This window comes from Elephas maximus, chromosome 1 (assembly GCF_024166365.1).
Source record: "Elephas maximus indicus isolate mEleMax1 chromosome 1, mEleMax1 primary haplotype, whole genome shotgun sequence".
NCBI classification, from domain to species: domain Eukaryota; kingdom Metazoa; phylum Chordata; class Mammalia; order Proboscidea; family Elephantidae; genus Elephas; species Elephas maximus.
In genome coordinates, this window is record NC_064819.1 from 230,491,547 (window position 1) to 230,514,136 (window position 22,590).

At 45.0% G+C, this 22,590-nt stretch overlaps 1 protein-coding gene across 5 annotated transcripts in view; it reads left to right on the top strand.

Annotated features, from left to right (window-relative positions):
- The first annotated feature begins 3,871 nt into the window (after positions 1 to 3,871).
- TULP4 (TUB like protein 4) overlaps positions 3,872 to 22,590 on the top strand; it is a 304,765-nt gene continuing 286,046 nt past the window's right edge. For 4 of the 5 annotated variants that reach the window (XM_049904582.1, XM_049904572.1, XM_049904561.1 and 1 more), the window contains exon 1: positions 3,872 to 3,965. The gene's annotated coding sequence lies outside the window, so the exon portion shown is untranslated. Of the gene's footprint in view, positions 3,966 to 4,178; positions 6,324 to 22,590 lie in introns of those variants that run through there. The other variant, XM_049904600.1, reaches the window with a different exon arrangement.

Sequence of the window (22,590 nt, forward strand, 5' to 3'; positions counted from 1 at the left end):
CAGTACGGGTCAGATTTTTCGTAATTTAGGCTTTTGATTTCTGGTCCCAGTTAATTTAATGTGTGTGTTTGTGTAGTCCCTGGGTGGTGCAAATAATTAGTGTGCTTCGCTGAAAGGTTGGAGGTTCAAGTCCACCCAGAGGCACTTTGGAAGAAAGACCTGGCAATCTACTTCTGCAAAACCAGTCTTTGAAAACCCTATCACAGTTCTACTCTAACACACATTGGGTTGCTGTGTGTCAGAGTCAAGTAGACAGCAACTGGCTTTGTGTGTTTGTCTGAAACAGGGAGATTGGTTTTCTTAATATGATATGTATACATCTTAAAGTAATTAGGTTCTGCAATGGTAAGTATTGAGGGTAGAGAGATGTATTTTCTTAGTATACTGTGCATGCATCTTAAAGTAACTCTGTTTTGAAATTGTAAATATTGAGGGCAAGGGCCATACATCTATACTTCTTTGGGTTTTCCCACAGTATTTAGCATAAGGACGAGCTCCCAGCCGAAGCCTAATTACTCATTACATTGAACTGAGTGAGCATTGTCTTTTATGATAAGGTATCCTAAGACCTAAATGATGTTTTATTACTTAAAGCCTTCAGAATTAAATTTAGGGGTTACAACATATTGCTATTAAATAATGCTGGTATTACTACTTCTATCAAATGCGTATTTATGTGCCTGCATGCATGAATGAGGCAAATATTCTTGTTTAAAAATCTGCCTTTTTAAGTCAAAACTATGCCCCAAAACCAGTGCCCTCAAGGACAGAGTAGAACTGCCCCATAGAGTTTCCAAGGAGCACCTGGCGGATTTGAACTGCCAACCCTTTGGTTAGTAGCTGTAGCACTTAACCACTATGTCGCCAGGGTTTTCCAGAACTTGCAGTCAGTGAAAAGTTCAGTGGTTGCCAGGGGATCAGGAAGAAGGGAAGGATGAATAGGTGGAGCACAGGGCGTTTTTAGGGCAGTGAAACTATTCTGTATGATAGTGTCACGGTAGACACGTGACATTATACTTTTGTCCAAACCCATAGGACCGTACAACACAAAGAGTGAAGCCTAATGTAAACTATGGACTTCAGTGTGTAATAATGTATCCATATTGGTGGTTTATCGATTGTAGCAAATGTGCCACAGGAACGTCACATAGGAGAAATGACCTGGAGGGGGAAGAACTCTCTGTACTTCCTGCCCGATTTTTCTGTCAACCTAAAACGGCCCTAAAAAAATAGTCGTTAAAAATTACCTTTTAAAAAGAAAAGTGTAGATAGCACCTGTCAACATTTGTAAAATCGTAGGCATGGAATTTCAGAATTTAACGGACTTTCATCCAGCTCTCTCTTTTTTTCTGACAAGCAGAAATTCACAGAAGCAGGAGTTCTTAAATCTGAAGGTGATTTGAAAACTTTTGCAAACAGGCAAAACAGAAAACAGTGCTGAGCTTTGGCAAAGCGTGGCTGCTGGTCTGAGCTACATAGAACATTCTATGCCTCAAATCGAGGAAGAAATGATGCTGACCTTGCCTAATTTTTTAAACTACAAATATGTGAAGTCATGCAATAACAATGCTGTTAGTACATGCTAGAAAATGAAGGAAGGATGTATAAGGACATCAATATAGGGGGAAAGGCTGCTAGTTAAAATGATACTATCTTGTCTTTCCTCCAAAAGACCAGCTGAAAAAAAGACACACTACATCTGAGGTCATCAGCATCAAAGGGGCACTCCGATCACTGCTTCCGTGGAGAACCACGCTGGCTCATGTGGTTGTAGTTGGGTACCATCGTGTCAATTCCAGCTCATAATGACCTCTCCCATGTGACAGAGTAGAACTGCCCCATAGTGTTTTCTAGACTGTAATCTTTACAGGAGCAGACTGTCGGGCCCTTTCTTCCCGGGAGCGGCTGGTGGGTTGAAACCAGTTGGCAGCTGAGCACTTAACCATTGCGCCACCAGGGCTCCTTAGTCCTAGCAAATATGTGTTTTCTAGTGGCATCCAACTCAAGACAATGTGGCATTCACTTCCGGCTCAGATTAAGTCCGGGCAATCTGGACATCATCGCTGGCATTATCGGCTGGTAAGGATTGCTCAGCTAAGGGAGGTTCGGACTAGAGTGGCTGTTAAGTGTTTTCCTGGTTGTTCAGGCTGCGCAGACCCGAGCGGAGAAGGCTGCCTGGGGTGGGGATGGGTGGGATGAGTGGACGTGTGAGAGTGAGCATTATGCGGTTTGAGCGTGTGGTGTGAGTGAGCATTTGTGTGGTGTGTTTGAGTGAGTGTGTGTGGTGTGACTGCTATGTGTGTGTGGCTACGTGCAAGTGTGTAAGCATGTGTGTGTGGTGTGTATGAGTGCATGATTATGTGTGGTGTGAGTTTGCAATGTGTGTGTCTGCGGTGTGTGTGTGCAGCATGAGTACGTGATGTGAGTGTGGTGGTGTGTTAGTGTGTGGTGCGAATGTGAGAGTGTGTGTGGTATGAGTGTGTGGTGTCTGGGTGGTGTGAGTCTGTGTGGTCAGTGTGAGTCTGGGTGGGTACGTCTGTGGTGTGAACATGGGTGTGAACGTGAGTGTGGCTGTGTATGGTGTGAGCGAGTGGTGTAAGTGTAGGCATGTGCGGATGTGTGTGTGTGGTGTATGTGCGTGAATGAATGTGGCTGTGGCTGTGTGTGTGGGTGTGCACGAGTGTGGCTGTGAGTGGATCTGAGTGTGTGGTGTGTGCACGAGTGTGGGTGTGCATGAGTGTGAGTGGTGTGTGGGTGTGCACGAGTGTGGGCATTCACGAATGTGAGTGGTGTGTGTGGGTGTGCACAAGTGTGGGTGTGTGGATCTGAGTGTGTGGTGTGTGTGTGGGTGTGCACGAGTGTGGTGTGCATGAGTGTGAGTGGTGTGTGGGTGTGCATGAGTGTGGGCATTCACGAATGTGAGTGGTGTGTGTGGGTGTGCACAAGTGTGGGTGTGTGGATCTGAGTGTGTGGTGTGTGTGAGGGTGTGCACGAGTGTGGTGTGCATGAGTGTGAGTGGTGTGTGGGTGTGCACGAGTGTGGATGCGCACGAGTGTAGGCATTCACGAGTGTGAGTGGTGTGTGTGGGTGTGCATGAGTGTGTGTGTCAGTGTGAGCGGTGTGTGGGTGTGCACGAGTGTGGGCGTTCACGAGTTGAGTGGTGTGTGGGCGTGCACAAGTGTGGGCGTGCACGAGGGTGAGTGGTGTGTGTGGGTGTGCACGAGTGTGGACGTGCACGAGTGTGAGTGGTGTGTGGGTGTGCACGAGTGTGGGTGTGTGTGGATCTGAGTGTGTGGTGTGTGTGGGTGTGCATGACTGTGGGTGTGTGGTGTGTGTGTGATCAGTGTGAGTGGTGTGTGTGGGCGTTCACGAGTTGAGTGGTGTGTGGGCGTGCACGAGTGTGGGCGTGCACGAGTGTGGGTGTGTGTGGATCTGAGTGTGTGATGTGTGTGTGGGTGCGCATGAGTGTGGGTGTGTGGTGTGTGTGTGCATCAGTGTGAGCGGTGTGTGTGGGCGTGCACAAGAGTGAGTGGTGTGTGGGTGTGCAAGAGCGTGTGTGCATCAGTGTGAACGGTGTGTGCGGGCGTGCACGGGGGTGGGTGTGCACGAGTGTGAGCGGTGTGTTCGGGTGTGCACGGGGGTGGGTGTGCGTGAGCGTGTGCAGGGTCCCGCGGGCCCTCCCTCCGCTCTTGGGCCCGGCGAGCAGGAGCAGAAGGCGGGCCGGCACCCCGGGCCTGGGCGCGGAGGGCTGTACGCGCGGCGGGGCGTCCTGGGCGGGGCGCGGGCCCCGGCGGCGCGGGCGGAGCGGCGGCCCCGGGAGGCGCCCCCGCCGGTCATGTGACGCGTCACGTGGCGGCCGCGGCGGGGGAGGCGGAGCCTGGGCGAGACGGGGGAGCGGCGGCGGCGGTGCTGCCGGAGGAGGAGGCGCCGGGAGCCCGGGTGGCCGCCGCCACGGCCCTTCGGAGGTGAGGCGCGCGGGGCGCGGCGGGGCGGCTGTCACGGCGGGGCGCGCCGCGGCCGCCCGAGGGTGTGGGCCCGCGCCCCCCGCCCGTCCCGCCCGGGACCCCCGGGCCGGCGCTCGGGGGGCGGCGGGGACCCCGGCCGGGGCGCGGGGCGGGGCGGGGAGCGCGGGCGGGCGCCCGGGGCCCTTCGGGGCGCAGGGGGCGCGGGCGTCGGGCCCCAGAGCCGGTGGCGGCCGCTGCTGCTGCGCTCTGCTCGCCTTTTGTCTCGGCGTCTGAGAAAATGGGGCGAGAGGAGCCGGGGTGCGTGCGTGTGTGTGTGAGAATCAGGGGGCGTTTGGCTTGGAGCCATTTTTTTCTTTAATTGTGGAGACAGAAAACCCCTTAACACGGTTTCCCCAGGGAGCCGGGCCGTGCTCCTCGTCGTGCGCCCAGCGCCGGCTGAGTGCAGTGGGCTTCCCTCCCTGTCTGCCCACCTTCCCGGCTTCCAGCCTCGCCCCCCACCCCTGGAGCCCCGGAGCGGGGTGTCTGCAGAGCAGCGCCCAGTCACCTGTCGTGCCAGCTGCATGGAAATCCTGGCGCTCCTGCTGTCTGGAGTCTGGGCTGTTTCCTCTGGCGAATCACCGAGATTCCGCTCGCAGTACCAACCCTTCCTCCTTCCCCTTCGCTTGAAAACAGGGCACGATGCGAAGGCTAAAGTTGGACCTGGTGGGGTCGGTTAGCAGGGGGAAGCATCTACTTTTTCCTGTCAACCCTTCAGGGTTGGGAAGGTGAGGGCGATCTGGCGTTGTGGAAGGAAACGAGGGTGATACAGTCCTATCTGGGGAAGATGTAGACAGGAGACCTAGCATTCTACCTGCTGGATTGCCACCGTGATCGGAAAGTCTTCTTACACTCTCCTCTTTCGGGATAACCAACTCCCTTTGCCAGGGAAACGTTTCTTGGATTTCTGGATTTGGGGGCTTTCCTCCTCTTTATTTACAGCAGATCAGCAGTGCCTTACCCAAGGATGTCTATTAAGCCTTTTCAGTAGGCAGGTTTATGTCTAAGGTTTTGAAGGCAAGAGTCTGTTTGGGGGTCCTTTTCTCTGTTCCTCATTCTGTGTGTCTCGGATTTGCAATTCACAGTTTAGTTCTTGCAGGCAGCTCCACTGGGAATAATGCTGTGGTCTCGGAGTGTTCTGTCACCAGGCCACGGGCAGGCTTGCTGGGGCTTGAGCCTGTGATGGGTGAAACGTGACAGGGTGGCTTGTCCATAGCCACACCGCAGTCCAGAGAGCACCTGTGCCCATGGCTCTGGGCTGCCGGCTGGGCAAGCAGGCCGAGCACAGCACTGTGCAGTGATGGTCACATCACCAGCGAGGGGATGACAAGTGTCCTCCCTTATTCTGCATAGTTTTCTGCCCTGGAAATGATTACCGGTGTGTGAATAAATCTCAGCCAAGTCTAGTGTTCAGTATCTCAGTTTAAAGAGTAGTTCTTAATTGGTATAAAGGAGTTCTTAGTGGGTGTGTGTTTCCTTTCAGAATTGGAAGAGGTCTACTTTAGAAAGGGCTGTGAAAGCAGCAGTTTTTTTCAGGTGATGGGGGAGGTGGTGTTGGCCTCTAGGAGTATGTAGTGCTGAGTTAGAGGGAGTCCTGTAGGGAAAAAAGTTACCACTGTGGAGCTCTCAGACTTGGAAGAGGAGTAGAAAGCCAGGACTGCTTCCAGGGCCTGAGAAATAATAACAGTGTATTGACTACTGTATATTTTGTTCTGTTGTACATAGGGCCGCTATGAGTCAGGATCGACTTGATGGCACCTAACAACAACTGTGTATTTTAGAACAGTGGCTTTTTCGTTTAGAAAAGATCTGTGTCTGCTATTGAACTTTCTGGTTTTTATGTGGAGCAACAAGAGTGGCAGTTTGGTTATTCACACTCCTCCCTCCCGCAGCAGAACTCTGAATAAGGATGATTTTTTAACCCATCGGAGGATGCGTGGCACGTGAAGCCTGTTTTAAATGGGACCATCCAGCACTGATGCTGAGATCCCAAGTGATGGTATGATGGTAAAGAGATAGCTGTCATACGTGAGGCTGAATTCCAACCCTCTCACTGATGGTTAGGAGCCCTGGTGGCTAATTAGCTCACCTGCTCATCAGAAGGTCAGCAGTTCCAACCCACCAGCTCCTTGTTGGAAACCCTTGGGGCACTTCTGCTGGGTCCTGCAGGGTCACTATGAGTCAGAGTAGACACGATGGCAGTGGGTTTAGTGCACCGGTGGTTTGTAGGACAGAGTGTGAGTCCCAGTGTTTCTTTTTGGTCTTGCAGCAGAGTCACCGAGTATCTGAACTCAGCCATGTTCCAGTGCCTACTCTGTGAGGGTAAGCTGGGTGGGAACCCGCTTCTCCATCTGTTCAGTGGGATTCGCAACGTCACTTACAATCTCTCTGTGCTCCTGAAGTCTCCTGTTCACTCCTGGGGATGGAGAAGGATTGAAGATGGGTGCAGGGGCCCAACTGTGCATGTGGTTTGTCAAATGTGTTAAAAAACAGAGTGAAGCCTCTGCTGCATTATGCCTTGATTTAGTTATTGTGTTGGTTCCTGTTAGGAGTCTGAAGTATTTTCAGTGTTACCAAAAGCCTTGTAGAAACTGTGCATTTGCCCTTAGTAACACTGCTGGGGCTGGGCAGAGTATGACATTCAAATGTCACATTTCTTGTACTTTGGCTGGGATTATGTTAATTTAGTTACTACGTTTTAGCATGCTACGTTTTAACATACTAGATGTTAACTGTGGTAAGCTCCTGATGGTCAGTAGCTCTTACTGAAAGTTATAGACACCTTTCATAAAAACACCTATTGCTGTTAATTCTGTCTCATAGCAACCCTACAGGACAGACTGGAACTGACTCATAGGGTTTCTAAGGCCGTACTCTTTATGGAAGCAGATTGCCACATCTTTCTCCCTCCGTGCGGCTCATGGGTTTGAACTGCTAACCTTTCAGTTAACAGTTGAGTGCTTAAACATTTCATCACCAGGGCTCCTTTAATTAAAATAACGGAAAACCAATTAGTTATTATTTAATACAGGGTCCATCTTTAAAACATACCCTCCATGGGGGCATAAGTGATACATGTTTTGTGTCCTTGCTGGGCTCTGTCGCTTTCTTTCCATGTGGACAGTTACGTGTGGTGCAGCTATCTTTCGGAAATTTACCGATGATGCAAGTGACGGATTTGTTTTCTAGCTAACATTATAAAAACTAAAAAACACCAAACCTACTGCCGTCGAGTCGATTGCGACTCCTAGTGACCCTGCAGGACTGAGTAGAACTGCCCCATAGAGTTTACAAGGAGCGCCTGGTGGATTCAAACTGCCAACCTTTTGGTTAGCAGCTGTAGCCCTTAACCACTACGCCACCAGGGTTTCTGTATAATGTCAAAAGGTTGATAAATTTTGCTTTATGGAAGAGTATATTTTAAAAGCACTAAAGAGAAATAAAGGTAAATGTTTATATAATTCTAGTATGGGTGAAGTCTTTCTAAGCTTAACACCGAACAGGAAACTGTAAAAGAATTGACAACAGTGTTAAACAATGTACGTTATTTTAAGCGAAGAATGCCTTGAACGTAAAAGACAAATGACAAACTGGAAGAATACGGGCAACATATATATTGGACATGTCAATATATAAAGAGCCCTAAAAAATCAAAAAGAAAGAGATGAACAACACCTCACTAGAAAAACGGGTTAGAACATGAGCAGATCATTCTCCTTTAAAAAGATCTTTTATTATTTAAATTTTTATCCTGGAAATTTTTAAGCATTAGAAAAGTTGTGAGACTAGTGTAAGGCAGCAAAATATCTGCCGCCCATCTTCAGCAATTACAAAGCATGACCAGTCTCGTAGGCGACATTCTTCTCTGCTTCATTCTCCCTGGATTATATTGAAGCAAATCAAGCCGTTGTATCATTTTATCTGTAAATATTTTTGTTGTGTCTCTAAAAGAGTGAGACTCCTTAAAAAAAAAAAAATCATGTTATTGGGTCCCTGGGTGATGCAAACGGGTAGCATGCTTGGCTGCTAACCAAAAGGTTGGTGATTCGAGTCCACCGAGAGGCACCTCAGAAGACAGACCCGATGGAGCACGGTTGTACTCTGACACACATGGGGTCTGTATGAACTGGGGCCAACTCCATGGCAGCTGGTACTAGTTATTACTCTACTTGAAAAACAAAAAATCCCACAATATCATCAAACATCCAGTCAGTGTTCCCTGACTGTTGTATATATATATATATTGAATTGTTGTCTTGAATTAAGATCCAGGTAAGGTGTATACATTGCAGTTAGTTCATTTATCTCAAGTGTCTTTTAATCTGTAGTTCTCTACCTTTTTTGTTTGTTTTGTTTTCTTTATAACTTTTTATTGAAGAAACTGAACTTTGCAGGTCGTATCGTGTACTGCTAAATATACTTGTATTTCCTGGACATTGGTAGTTTTGTCTAGAGTCTTAGTCGGAGGAATCAGGTTTTGTGTGTTGTGTGTATTCAGGGGGAATGTTGGCGAAAGGAGCATTTCCATCAGGAGATCCATAATGTCTGATTTCTGTCTTTTTGTGATATTAACAGCCACTCCTGATCATTACCTTGATCCCTGGATTCATTAGGGATTGCAGTACGCTACAGTCTGTCATCCCCTCTTTATACTTATTAGCTAAAATCCTAGTTCTACACAAGAAACTCCCCTACATCAATTGTTTGGTTTCGCTGAGACACAGATGGTGGGGAAGAGAGGGCAGGTCGTCTGATTCTTTTTCCTTTATTTACCAGTTTCCAAAATCATGTGTCAGTTCCCTAGCATCCTCCAATGGTGGTTCATGAGATCGTGGATTGTTTAAATTTTTTGAGTATCATTATGAACTCCTGTATTTTAGCATACATGGTGTGTTTCAGTCCATTGGAATAATTGTCCTTGTTGTCAGGTGTTTTGAATCAATTCCGACTCATAGTGACTCCATGTGACAGAGTAGAACTGCCCTACAGCATTTTCGTGGCTGTAATCTTTATGGGAGCAGGTCTTTCTCCTGCAGATCCAGTGGCTGAGTTAGGACCACCAACCTTTAGGTTAGCAGCCGAGTGCTTAACCATTGCATTACCAGGATGCTCACATTGCCCTATCTTTGGGCAGAGTAAGTGTATTCAGGTTGGTTCCCGAGTCCTGACATTTCTCTAGTAGTCTAGTCTGTAATTGTTTCCTTAATGAGATGTTCCAGGCTCATCTTGTACACTTCCTGTTCTAGACTTGGAGTCAAAATAGACAATTTTTAAAAGGAAAAAAGGAGATATAAATGGTCGGTGTTGTTGTTACGTGCTGTCACTTTGGTTCCGACTCGTAGCGACCTTATGTACAACAGAATAAAACGCTGCCTGGTCCTGCGCCATCCTCACAATCATTGTTGTGCTTAAGCCCATTGTTTGCAGCCTCTCTATCAACCCATCTCTTTGAGGGTATTCCTCTTTTCCGCTGACCCTCTACTTTGCCAAGCCTGATGTTCACCCCCAGAGACTGATCCTTCCTGACAACACGTCCAAAGTATGTGAGATGTAGTCTTGCCATCCTTGCTTCTAAGGAGCATTCTGGTCATATTTCTCCCAAGACAGGTTTGTTTGTCCTTTTGGTAGTCCATGGTATATTCGATATTTTTCCCCAACACCACAATTCAAAGGCGTCAGTTTTTCTTTGGTTTTCATTATTCATGTCCAGCTTTCACATGCATATGAGGGGATTGAAAGCACCATGGCTTGGGTCAGGTACACCTTAGTCTTCAAGGTGACTTTTTGCTTTTTAACACTTTAAAGAGGGCCTTTGCAGCAGATTTGCCCAATGCAATGCATCTTTTGAATTAAAAAAAATTTTTTTATTGTGCTTCAAGTGAAAGTTTACAAATCAAGTCAGTATCTCACACAAAAACTTACATACACCTTGCTACATACTCCCAATTGATCTCCCGCTAATGAGACAACCCGCTCCCTCCCTCCGCTCTCTCTTTTCGTGACCATTTTGTCAGCTTCTGACCCCCTCTACTCTCTCATCCCCCCTCTAGGGAGGAGATGCCAACATAGTCTAAAGTATCCACCTTATCCAAGAAGCTCACTCCTCACCAGCATCCCTCTCCAACCCATTGTCCAGTCCAATCCCCGTCTGAAGAGTTGGCTTTGGGAATGGTTCCTGTCCTGGGCCAACAGAAGGTCTGGGGGTCATGACCACCGGGGTCCTTCTAGTCTCAGTCAGGCCATTAAGTCTGGCCTTTTTATGAGAATTTGGGGTCTGCATCCCACTGCTCTCCTACTCCCTCAGGGGTTCTCTGTTGTGTTCCCTGTCAGGGCAGTCATCGGTTGTAGCCGGGCACCGTCTAGCTCTTCTGATCTCAGGCTGATGTAGTCTCTGGTTTATGTTGCCCTTTCTGTCTCCTGGGCTCATAATTACCTTGTGCCCTTGGTGTTCTTCATTCTCCTTTGAGCCAGGTGGGTTGAGACCAATCAATGCGTCTTTTTATTTCTTAACTGCTGCTTCCATGGGTGTTGTTTGTTGATCCAAGTAAAATGAAATCCTTCACAACTTCAATCTTTTCCCCATTTATCCTGATGTTGCTTATTGGTCCAGTTGTGAGGATATTTGTTTTCTTTATGTTGAGGTGTAATCCATACTGAAGGTTGTGGTCTTTGATCTTCATCAGTAAGTGCTTCAAGTCCTCTTCGTTTTCAGCAAGCAAGGTTGTGTCATCTGCATAACGCAGGTTGTTAATGAGTCTTCCTCCAGTCCTGATGCCCTGTTCTTCTTTATATAGTCCAGCTTCTCGGATTATTTAGTCAGCGTACAGACTGAATAGGTATGGTGAAAGGGTATAACCCTGACACACACCTTTCCTGACTTTAAACCACAAAGTATACGCTTGTTCTATTCAAACGACTGCCTCTTGGTCTATGTACGGTTTCCTCATTAGCAGAATTAAGTTTTCTGGAATTCCCATTCTTTGCAATGTTATCCGTAATTTGTTATGATTCACACAGTTGAATGTCTTTGCATAGCCAATAAAACACAGGTAGACATCTTTCTGGTATTCTCTGCTTTCAGCCAGGATTCATCTTACATCAGCAATGATATCCCTGGTTCCACTTCCTCTTCTGAAACTGGCCTGAATTTCTGGCAGTTCTCTGTTGATATACTGCTGCAGCCGTTTTTGAATGATCTTCAGCAAAATTTTGCTTGCGTGTGATATTAATAATATTGTTCTGTAATTTCCACATTCAGTGGGATCACCTTTCTTGGGAATAGGCATAAATATGGATCTCTTCCAGTAAGTTGGCTGGGTAGCTGTCCTCCAAATTTCTTGGCATAGATGAGTGAGTACTTCCCAGCACTGCATCTGTTTGTTGGAACATCTCAGTTGATGTTCTGTCAGTTCCTGGAGACTTGTTTTTCCCCAGTGCCTTCAGAACAGCTTGGACTTCTTCCTTCAGTACCACCGGTTCCTCATTGTGTGCTGCCTCCTGAGATGGTTGAATGTCGATGAATTCTTTTTGATATGGTGGCTCTGTGTACTTCCATCTTCTTTTGATACTTCCTGTGTTGTTTAATATATAACCCATAGAATCCTTCAAATTTGCAGCTTGAGGCTTGAATTTTTTCTTCAGTTCTTTCAGCTTGAGAAATGCTGAGTGTGTTCTTCCCTTTCGGTTTCTATCTACATGTCTTTGCATACGTCATAATACTTGTCTTCTTGAGCTGCCTTTTGAAATCTTCTGTTGAACTCTTTTACTTCATCATTTCTTCTTTTTGCTTGAGCTACTCGACATTCAAGAGCAAGTTTCAAAGTCTCTTCTGACATCCATCTCAGTCTTTTCTTTCTTTCCTTTCTGTCTTTTTAATGACCTCTTGCTTTCTTCATGTATGATGACCTTGATGTCATTCCACAACTTGTGTGGTCTTCTTTCATTAGTGTTCAGCACATCAATTCTTGAGATGGTCTTTAAATTCAGGTGAGGTATATTTAAGGTTGTACTTTGGCTCCCGTGGACTTTTTCTAATTTTCATCACCTTCAACTTGAACTTGCATATGAGCAGTTGATGGTCCATTCCACAGTCGACCCCTGACCTTGTTTTGACTGATGATTTTGAACTTTTCCATCGTCTCTTTTCACGGATGTAGTCGATTTGATTCCCGTGTATTCCATCTGGTGAGGTCCATGTGTATTGTCGACATTTATGTTGGTGAAAAAAGTTATTTGCAATGAAGAAGTTGTTGGTCTTGGAAAATTCTGTCATGCAATCTCTGGCATCATTTCTATCACCAAGGCCATATTTTCCAACTACGGATCCTTCTTCTTTGTTTCCAACTTTTGCATTCCAATCATTAGTAATTATCAGTGCATCCTGATTGCATGTTTGATCCATTTCAGACTGCAGAAGTTGGTAAAAATCTTTAATTTCTTCATCTTTGGCCTTAGTGGTTGGTGTGTAAATTTGAATAATAGTTGTATTAACTGGTCTTCCTCGTAGGCATGTGGATATCATCCTGTCACTGACAGCGTTGTACTTCAGGATTGAATGGCCAACAAACTTATTAAAATAGTAATTTTAGTAGTAATTAAGAAATGAAATTAAGAGGAAAAAGAAGATACTAATTTTAGGTCTTATATTGGCAATATAATTTAGACTCAGCTTAGGCCTTAACAGATGTGAATCTACTTGGTAAAGCTTAATATAAAGCACAATATTATTATGATTACTTCTGCTATTCCTTCTCTTGGTAGTCTTAATTTTTGGACGTCTCCCAGTCTGCAATGGGAAAAGGATGATGGTAATTCCCAGCATGGGTGAGGATGCAGGGAAATGTGCCGTCTCAGATACTCTCACTGGTGGCAGAAAATGATATGCTTATTTGGTATAGATGCAACTATGTATCAGAGTGTGAAATGTGCATAGGCCTTGACTCAGGTAGTCCATATTTAGGAATTTATCCTAAAGAAATAATAGGAAAAGTCAGAAAAGATGCAAGTGCATAGTAAACAACTGAACATACCTTACACAAGGAATTGATAAAATAGATTTTGATACTTTCACACTGCATGCAGGCATTGAAAATAGTGATATGAATCTATGTTAACCAGTCTGGAAAGATGGCTATGATACATTATTGAATAAAAAAGGTAGGTTCCAGAATTTTAGGTACAGCCTTTAGAAGTAGTATGTAGCGGCCTTCAAGTGAGCCCCCTACTTATGGTGAACCCACACACAATGGGAGGACATGCTGCCTGGTCCTGTGCCATGCCTGTGATTGGTCATGGATTGGACCATTGTGATCAATAGGGTTTCCATTGGCTGCTTTTTGAATGTAGATCACCAGGCCTTTCTTCCTTGTCCATCTTAGTTTGGAAGCTCCACTGGAAGCTGCTCAGCATCACAACAGCACACAAGCCTCTGCTGACAGACTGGTGGTGGGTGTGCATCAGGTGCGTTGGCTAGGAATTGAACCTGGTCTCCCGCATGGAAGATGAGAGTTCTACCACTGAGCCACCACTGACCCAGAAATAGTATAACCGAAAACCAAACCCGTTGCTGTGGAGTCGATCCTGACTAATAGTGACTCTATATTACATTGTGGAACTGCCCCATAGGGTTTCCAAGAAGCGGCTGGTAGATTTGAACTGCCAACCTTGTGGTTAGCAGCTGAGCTCTTAACCACTGCACCACTAGGGCTCCCAGAAATAGTGTAGGATTAGAAAATGCTGGACAACGAGGCTTTGACAAGGCCAAGAATCATGCCAGCTGGGAGGATCTAGTCTGTCAGATCTCATGGTCTCAAAGAGTCTGTACAGGCCGGTTTCATTCTTGGGATATAAGATTCAGATTTCCCAGAGACAGAATGAGATTGGCCTAGTCAGGGTGATTTGCCTACCCTTTGGCTGTGTGTATGTGTGAATGCAGTATGACTCTCAGTTCACAGTCCAACAGAGACCCTGCGGAAGGGGGAGAAGTCATTCTCTGTAGGAGAGTTGGGGTGATTTTAATGAAAGGGGATAAAGACATTCCATGAAGACAGGGAAATAGATGCTCATTACCTATTTAGTTAAAATTAAATGAATGCTTTGATCAGAATCAGTAAATTTTGCCACATCGCCATAAATTACTGTAAATTCTGATAAACTTGGCCTTTCAGATCTCTGTACCCACCACTTTTGGGCATGTTAGGACCTATACCAGTGGGTAAACTCCGTTTCTCAGAAAATGATTGGTCAGAAATAAAATTCTGGGTTATTCGTGGATTTTAAAATTTATGCTATTTCCCCTTCAAGTGTGGATAATGCAGAACCAAATGTATTTTTCTGATATCAGAAAGTACGAATCACAGTCTTTGTACTTGTGTGGTATCAAGGATACTCGCCCTTTGGATAAAGAGCGTTGGAATGTAGGTGCTCATGGAAAGCCTCTGACTGCGGTGGTGTGACAGGTTGGGGAGTGTGGGAAATTAGTGGGTGGCTGTGCAGTGGTGCCGTGTAGAGAGTGGAGGTTTACTTGAGCATCTTTCTTACTGTTCTGATTTTTAATCAAAAGCACAGTTAGAGTCAAAATGAATGTGAAGAGCTTTGAGAAAGATAACACCCTCTACAGTTGAAGATATTAATTTCTCACTTAAAAAAAACTAAAGACTCTGTTTAGACCTTAATGGATGTGAAATGATTTTGGTAATGCATAAGAAAAGGTATTATGTTGTTATGATTCTATCTGCTATTCCTTCTCTTAGTAGTCTTAATACTTGGGCATGTCCCACTTTGGAATGGGCCTGTCAGAGCCACAGGGCCTGGGTTTTTGTGGTGTCAGCTCTGTGAAAGTCTGATCAAGGGTAAGAATTTGGCCCTTTAATGAATAAATTTTTATGAAAGATTCTTCAGCCTTTGCTTTTAAGTTTCAGCTATTGATCCAACTAGTTATTAGTTGGGAGACTGTTCTGAAGACTCCTTGTATCTGCTTTCAAAAACCATTGCTCAGTGTTTGTGAATTCCGCTTCAATCTTATAGGCAGATATCACTGAGTTCAGAATTTCTTCATCCTGCTGGCTATTTCTTTTACCAGTTTCTTGTCAGTGACAAAAGGAAAGTAAGTTTAAATTTCTTGAGACAGTTACTCCTCTGATGTGTGTGTCTGTGTGCAATTTTGAATTTCTAACAAAGGAAATGAAGAGTCTTGGGTAGAAATCCCTTTCAGTACCATGTTATTTTCCCGTATTGTAGCGTTCCCTCATCTTTGACTATTAAGAGTGTGTGTTGCCTCCCCGTCACTGTTACTGATGGTTAACAGTAAGGCAGGAGCATCACAGATCCTCGCTGAGGACTAGCTGAGCCATTAGGTCGGGACAGCTTTGCTGTCTGTGAAGAGTTGGTCGGCAGTGAGGTTAGTACACGCTGCGGGTGTACAGGATTATCTTTGCTGCGGGTGTACAGGATTATCTTTGCACACGAGCAGTTTCTTAAGCTGCATCCAACCTTCTTGGCCATAAAACCAGATGGGCAAATTCAGCTCCGATGGTAAGAGTATCACAACGTGCATTGTAAGATGTGAGGCTGTGCCGTGTTTATAAAACCCTGGCCAGCCCCAGCTGAGGTTTTAAGTAGCCAGAGTTCCTGTTTAGAATCAGTAAGTAGCCAGAAAGTTTAACTATAGTATTGACTTTGTCAGAGTACAGAAGGATGCCTTTAAAATATGATGCCTGGGTTCAGTGTGTCTGAGAAAAAGAAGCGTAAGGAGGCTGGAGTGTGGGAGAGCCAGGTGGATGTGGTTAAAACTCTGATCACATTTTCTGGCTCTCACAAGTGGTTAGCACCCCTCGTTTTTCTTCTTCCCATCTTTTCCTGTGAAATGAGAATTGCGGTCTTGTGTTTCATATGTAGGAAATTTACTTTTCGGAATTCATTTTCTAGCACCTGAATAATGTAATAAATTCTGTAGTATTTGAAATGCTTGGCGTAAAACACAACCACTCTCGATAAAAGATAGCTCCTAGTTTGCCTGTCTTATTCTATTAGTAATAATTTTTAATCAAGTGACAGAAAGGAGCATGACAGCGGCACACGTAATGTTTTGTCTCTTTGCACGGCTTTGAGTCTGAGGAACTCTAAGGAATAAATTAAGTGGTGTGGGATTGGGGCGCTGCCCAGAATCTATCCGCTAAACCCTACTAGAGCATCAGTTCCCAGCCTCTGTGGATTTATGGCACCCTGTTCGTGTTTGATTTTGTGTCTCCCTCCTCCTTGCCACTCTAATGGCTGCCACAGCCAGGTCTCAGCTATCAGAGGAGAGCAAAGTGCTGATATAAGAAATTCACTGATTGTTGCCATCGCTCAATTTTATCTAATTGCGTCCACCTGCAGGTTTAAATAATCACCACCACAGCTTTTCTAGAAGAACATTAACAAGGTGCACAGTGCCATTGCTCTGTGGAATGCATTTAAATTTTTTGATTGATGAAAATTAATATTTTGAAAAATTTTGTGACTTTTAAAAGTAGTCAGTCGTGGTGAATAAGATTTGTATGTTACGTGCAAGCAATGTGATGGAGAAGTGTGAAGTGACATTGTAGGTCCCTCCTAGGTGACAAATGGTGTTCTTTACAGAGGTATATGTAGAAGCAATAGGGTTTATGAGGTGCTTCAAAATCAGCTTTCCATAGATCTAGTGTAATAAGTTTGTTGTGAAATAAAGAAGCCTCAAGGTTGGCAATATGGTTCACAAATGGTGTGAGTGTCGTTTTTAATTCTGAGAGCCTTGGCATATCACACTGTCTTCCCTCTCCTGACTTTCTGTGTTTTGCGAATAACTGTGGTCTCCTGGGCATGACTAATAGTCATGGAAAATAGAAATTTCATCGGCTGTCCTTCCCAGTGTTCAGATGTTGCCATTCTTTCTCCTTCACAGTGATACAGAAAGATGACACAAGCATGGCTTTGGGGAATTGGTCTATTTCTGTAGAGTATACGAGACAGCCAAAGCTTTATTTGTGGTAAGAAGGGTAAGTACTGTCATGTGAAAGACATAAATGATCTCTGGAGATTTAGTATAAGATACTTCAACCTTTTCATTTTAGCCAGTTGTTATCAAACCTTTACTAGATGGTTAACGACTGGCAGCATGGGTTTGAGTTGAATCTCCTTTGGCACAGATGAGCAGTAAAGAGGACTCCAGGTGAGATGTGAGAAGAAGGAGGCTTCCAGGGGGCCTGGACCCAATCACAGACTAGATAATGAATGAGCTCCCTGGAAGTTCACATTTGGTTAACTCCTCTCCACTTTGTGTCTACCTGGCCTTCAGCACTGCTGTTATGGCACAATGCTATTTTGAGAAGCAAACTATTTTATAGGAAATGCCGGGTAAGTAGGGCAGGAGGTTTATCTGAGGCTGTTGAACAAGTGACTCAGCTAGGATTCCGATCTTCAGCTACTTAATTTTTAGTCCAGTGGTTTCATGACTGTCACACTCTATTCTGTGTATCTTGGCCCCCATATTGTTTTGTGTTTGGAATTTAAATGTTGCCTGAGATTTACAACCTTCTGCACCTTATTCTTATTATGCTAATATGATTAACATTTATTCTTAATATTTTAATTGTGACTTAATGTGAAGCATATGTATATGTGTCCTTTCACCATACTTATTCGATCTATATGCTGAGGAAATAATCCAAGAAGAAGAATGCAGCATCAGGATTGGAGAAAGACTCATTAGCAACCTGTGATATGCAGATGATACAACCTTCCTTGCTGAAAGTGAAGAGGACTTGAAGCACTCACTGATGAAGATCAAAGACTATAGCCTTCAGTATAGGTTACACCTCAACATAAAACAAAATCCTTACAACTGAACCAAAAAAACATATCATGATAAGCAGAGAAAAGATTGAAGTTGTCAAGGATTATATTTTACTGGGATCTACAATCAATGCCCATGGAAGCAGCAGTAAAGAAATCAAATGACATATTACATCGGGCAAATCTGCTGCAAAAGGCCTCTTTAAAGTATTAAAAGGCAAAGGTGTCATTTTGAGGACCAAGGTGTGTCTGACCCAAGCCATGGTGTTTTCACTCGCCTCATATGCATGTGAAAGCTGGGCAATGAATAAGGAAGATTGAAAAAGAACTGATGCTTTTAAATTACTGTATTGCCGAAGAAAACTGAATATACCACGGGCTGCCAGAAGAAGGAACAAATCTGTGTTGGAAGAAATACAGCCAGAATGCTCCTTAGAAGCAGGGATGGCGAGACTACGTCTCACATACTTTGGACATGTCATCAGGAGGGACCAGTTCCTGGAAAAGGACATCATGCTTGGTAAAGTAGAGGGTCACCGAAAAAGAGGCAGACCCGCAATGAGATGGGTTGACACAGTGGCTGCAACAGTGGCCTCAAACAGCGATGATTGTGAGGATGGTGCAAGCCTGGGCGGTGTTTCATTCTGTTGCATAGGGTTGCTAAGAGTCGGAAGTGACTTGACGGTACCTAATAAAAACAACGTGTATATGGGGACACCTTGAAAGAAGTATGTTCTCTCTTCTAATTCTCTAGTTCCCTTCTGAATTTAAAAAGCACATAAATAACAATTGAAAAAATTACTGAGATCGGTTGACTCTAATATAAACTGCCAGCCTATTTAGAAGACCAAAGAATTGATACCTTTGAATTGTGATGTTGGCAAAGAATATCAAATGTACCATGGACTGCCAAAAGAACGAACAAATCTGTCTTGGAAGAAGTACAACCAGAATGCTCCTTAGAAGCAGGGATGGCGAGACTACGTCTCACATACTTTGGACTTGTTATCAGGAGGGGCCGGTCCCTGGAGAAGGACATCATTCTTGGTAAAGCAGAGGGTCAGCGAAAAACAGGAAGACCCTCAATGAGGTGGATTGACACAGTGGCTGCAACAGCGGGCTCAGGCTTAACAATGATTGTGAAGATGGTGCAGGACTGGGCAGTGTTTCCTTCTGTTGTACACAGGGTCGCTATGAGTCGGAACCAACTTGGCAGCATCTAACAACAGCAGCAACGTATTTAGGTGAAGATATATTTTATTTCAAAAAGGTTCTTTTGCCTTAAATATGTGACTCCAAAAATCCAGGTAAACATGGCTCCAGGTGGGAATGTCTGCTCACCTGTAGTTCATGCTTTTGTGGTGCCCTTCTCAACCCACCAGATTGGCTGCGGCTGAAATTTGAGTCTTGTTTTCACAATGCAAGGTCTTTGCACACCTTAGTCTTTTCTTCAGGACTCTTACTTCTGGCTTGACCAGATAACTGTTATGAGCACCATGTAGTTAAACTTCATGGACTGGGGTCATAAAGAAGAAAAAATTTTGGATTCTAAAAGGTGACTTTGGTTAAGAATGGTCAAACTAAAGAAATAGTTGCCTTTGGTGGGGGTAGCTGTATGGAGGAGTTCCTGGGTGGTGCAAATGGTTAACGTGCTCAGCTGCTAAATGAAGGTTAGAGGTTTGAGTCCACCCAATGGTACCTTGGAAGAAAGGCCTTGTGATCTACTTCTGAAAAATCAGATATTGAAAACTCTATGGAGCCCAGTTCTACTCGGACACAGATGGGAGCGCTATGTGTGACAACGTATACAACTGGTAAGACATCAAAGAAAGCTAATACATAAACCCAGATTATCATTGCCTTCACACTCCAGAATCTTGGTGCTAGACATGATCAGGCTTCCTACTTTATTGTGTAGATGAAGCATGTTGTATCTAATGAAAAAAAAGTGGTTGGCATGTATAAGTTCATGTCTGTCTTTTTAGGTAGGTTTGGCTTCTCTGTGGCTTGCTTGCCAATGTCTACCCTTGCTTTAAGTGGAGATGGAGGAATTGAAATAGGTAGTGGGCAGGGCAGACAGGAAATTAGGCAGCACAGGTTACGTGTTGGGTGGCTTCATGCCTACAATGCCTGGTAAAAATGACATTAGCGGCAAGTCCTTAGATGCTGCAGAATTTATTATCCGTGGCCTTCTGAACTCCTGCTCCTTAATTGGATTTGGGCTGAGCTTTCTCGTGGGTGACCTTGTACCTTCAAATCAGTGTTCCCTCTCCTAAATAACAGCACCTTAAATTAAAAAAAAAAAAAATTCTTAACCTTTTCTGACTTGTAAAACGCCACCGCCCTACTTTTCCGTTTAGAAAACAGTGAGAACCAGAGAGCTGTGCACGCTGGAGGAGGAGGGTCGGTGAATGAGCAGAGAGGAGGATGCTGCCTTTGCTTTTGGCAGACCTGTGAGACAGTTTGTGTAGTCACGTTCTGTCCCAGCTACTGGAGAGCATCAGTGGATCGTGCCGGAAAACCTCCAAGCAAGTCCCTGGTACATCAGAGGAATCCAGTTTCCTAAAGCAAACGTCCTGTCGTAGGCTGGTCCTGCTGCATTTTCGCCACAGAGGCACCTCAGCCTTTCTTCAAGGAGGCTTTCTCAGGGGTTCGTGATTATTTCTACCGCGAGTGGTAATTACAGCTTGTACTTGCGTTGCGCTTAGTTTCAGAATATTTTTTCACGTGTACCATTTTATTTGGTTTTCAAAACAACCTTACACGATATGTCAAGCACATGTTTTCCTGTTTTTTTTGTCATTTTACGAGAAAACGAAGGCTGAGGGACTTGCCCCTGGTCCTACAGTTGTCACGCAGAAGTCTTGGGACTCCCGTCCACACCTCCTGCAGATGAATCCTGCCTCCCGTCTCTTGCACCCTCAGCCACCCAGTGGCCTCCTTTCCGTGTCAGTCCTGCCATTTTTAAAGATTCAACTGAGGGCTAGGCTGTGGAGGCCTTCTCTCGGGGAACATCGGGACAACAGCATATGTCCCACACTGATAACTAGTGGACCTTGCTGAGAGCATGTCTAGCATCCTTCCTTCTTAATGGGATTGGGATTTTGTTTATATATCCTCCCCTCCTCCACATGACTCTGGGAAAGGTGACCCCATCCCCTGCCAGGGGTAAATCCGGATTAATTTCAGCCCGTCACTCTGGGCCCCGTAAGCCACAGGGGAATGCTGTGGGGTAAGAATTCTCACCTTCCATGTGGAAGACCTGGATTCGGTTCCTTGATAACGCACCTCACGCACAGCCAGCACCTGTCGGTGGAGGCATGCATGTTGCTGTGACACCGTACAGGTTTCAGTGGGCTTCCAAACGAAGGCTAGGAAGGAAGGCATGATGATCTACTTCTGAAAACCACCCAGTGAAAGCCCCGTTGATCACAATAGTCCGATACACAACTGATCATGGGGATGGCACAGGACTGGGCAGCATTTCGTTCTGTTGTGCATGGAATCACCATGAGTTGGGGACAGCTAACAACAACTAGCCAGTGATGTAGTCCTGGCCAATGGGACAAGTACGGATCTGCTAGGAGGTTCTGGGAAAACCTTCCTCAACCTTAGAGTGACAGCACGAGGGAAGATGACCTGTTTGTCCCCTAAAGTTGTCTGCACGTCTGGATGTGGTGCCTGGAACCATTACAGCCATCTTGCTACTAGTGTGAACATGAAGCCAACATGAGAGGGGACAGGGTCAAGAAGACATTAGAGAAAAAACCTCAGAGGCCTGGCGATCCACACCTGGCACTCACCCTGCCTTTGCTTGTTACATGAAATAAATTTTGTATCTTTACGTCAGATGGAACACTTGAAGATTGATATGCTAGGCATTGGTGAGCTGAAATGGACTGGTATTGGCCATTTTGAATTGGGTACTCATATGGTCTACTATGCCGGGAATGACAACTTGAAGAGGAATGGCGTTGCACTCATCATTAAAAAAGCATTTCAAGATCTGTCCTGAAATACAATGCTGTCAGTGACAGGATAATATCCCTACACCTACAAGGAAGACGAGTTAATACAACTATTGTTCAAATTTATGCACCAACTGCTGAGGCCAGAGATGAAGAAACTGAAGATTTTTACCAGCTTCTGCAGTCTGAAATTGATCAAACATGCAATCAAAATGCATCAGTAATTACTGGTGATTGGAATGCAAAAGTTGGAAACAAAGAAGAAGGGTAAGTAGTTGGAATATATGGCATTAGTGATAGAAACAATGCCAGAGATTGCATGAGAGAGTTTTGCAACACCAATGACTTATTCATTGGAAATACCTTTTTTCAACAACATAAATGGCACTGTACACTTGGATACCACCAGATGGAATACACAGGCATCAAATCAACTACATCTGTGGAAAGAGATGATGGAAAAGCTCAATATCATCAGTCAGAACAAGGCCAGGGGCTGACTGTGGAACAGATCATCAGTTGCACTTATTTAAGTTCAAATTGAAGCTGAAGAAAATTAGAGCAAGTCGACGAGAGCCAAAGAACAACCTTAAGTATAAAAAAAAAAAAAAAAATCCAGTGCCCTCGAGTCGATTCCGACTCATAGCGACCCTATAGGACAGAGTAGAACTGCCCCATAGGGTTTCCAAGGAGCGCCTGGCGGATTTGAACTGCCGATCCTTTGGTTAGCCACCATAGCACTTAACCACTGTGGCACCAGGGTTTCTGCCTTAAGTGTATCCTACTTGAATTTAGAGATCAATCACCTCAAG